Here is a 1,324-nt window from a genome sequence, read left to right as displayed (position 1 = left end):
TGTTGAATAAAATATTAAGAAAAGTGACTGTCCAATAAATAGAAGAGCCATTCAAAACAATTCAGTGTGATTTTCATCTAAATCAAGGAAAATTTATCTATTTTGTTACTTTTAGATTATTTTAGTATATACCACGGCGGCATGTTATGCCGCTCGCCGACAACCAAAATCGACGCTAACTTTTACAAAAATCTTACTCTCTTAAATGAACTCGTGCAAAATATTCTCTAATTTCGAATTAAATCTTAATTCAATCTAACCGTCAGATTTTGAGAAATCAGCGTTTTCTTTTTCCAACTCATTCATATCGATAGGGCCGCTTTCCACACCCTATCGATGAATAGCCCGGCAGAAAATATTCCGATTGGCCATTTAAACAATTGTATGAAATATGCATGCCACATGAATGGAATTGACATTCCAAGCATTTCAGTATTGTATATATAATATATAAATTATATATTTCGATATATCGATAGGGCCGCTTCCCACACCCTATCGATGAATAAGCCGGGAACTAAATTCAGGTAAATCCAATTTTTTACGAACTAAGCACGCGTTTTAAAGTAAGCGCACAATATATTTTTTTAATTTAGTTTATTTTAATTTTTTTCTTTTTCAGAAAATGAACTTCTATTTCTTTGGCGGCAGTCAGACTGGGTGCGGTGGTGGCGACGGCGGTCTCCCAGGACGAGGTGGAGGCGGCGGCGGTCGACGAGGTGGAGGCGGTGGAGTCCCTGGATGCGGTGGAGGAGGCGGAGCACTTGAAGGTGGACGCGGTGGCCTTAACAGGCAACAAAGGCAGGCATATGCCTTCAGAATATCACAGAGTTACGCAAAAGACGACCAACGCCGTGTTCGGCTTGGAATTATGCAGGTGCTCCGTCCGGCCGGAAGAGGAGCCTCCGTCGCAGCAGATGCCGGCCGATCAGGAGCAGCAGCAGCAACAACAGCAGCAGCCGGTGGAGGAGGAAGAGGGGCTAGAGGAGGAAAAATAAATATATATAATATAATAAATAATAAATAAATGAAATAAATAATAAATAAATGAAATAAAAATAAAATGTCCCCCATTAAATACATCGGATATTGTATGGTGTTTTGTTTTACATAAATCTTGCATAACAAATGTCAAAAAATGTTTATAAATAAGTGCTTTTGTTCATGATAGTAAACCTATTCTAGCTACAAAGTATTCGCAATGAATGAGCTTTTAGTTAAATTAGATAAAGTTCAGAAAAACTTAGAGCCTAAATGCATAATAGATATACCTAAATTCAACTGATGGTTAGTCGGTAGACATTAGGTAAAGGCCTCATTTCAG

The 1,324-nt window shown here is 38.3% G+C and overlaps 1 long non-coding RNA gene across 1 annotated transcript; it reads left to right on the top strand.

Annotated features, from left to right (window-relative positions):
- Positions 1-484: 484 nt before the first annotated feature.
- LOC147643092 (uncharacterized) lies at positions 485-1,082 on the top strand. The gene is made up of 2 exons (XR_015272546.1): positions 485-566; positions 623-1,082. It is a non-coding gene; the product is annotated as an uncharacterized LOC147643092 (long non-coding RNA).
- The last annotated feature ends 242 nt before the right edge of the window (positions 1,083-1,324 follow it).

This window comes from Drosophila serrata, unplaced genomic scaffold (assembly GCF_035046125.1).
Source record: "Drosophila serrata isolate PLE 108 unplaced genomic scaffold, ASM3504612v1 contig_293, whole genome shotgun sequence".
NCBI classification, from domain to species: Eukaryota; Metazoa; Arthropoda; class Insecta; order Diptera; family Drosophilidae; genus Drosophila; species Drosophila serrata.
This window is presented reverse-complemented; position numbering and strand designations above follow the sequence as displayed.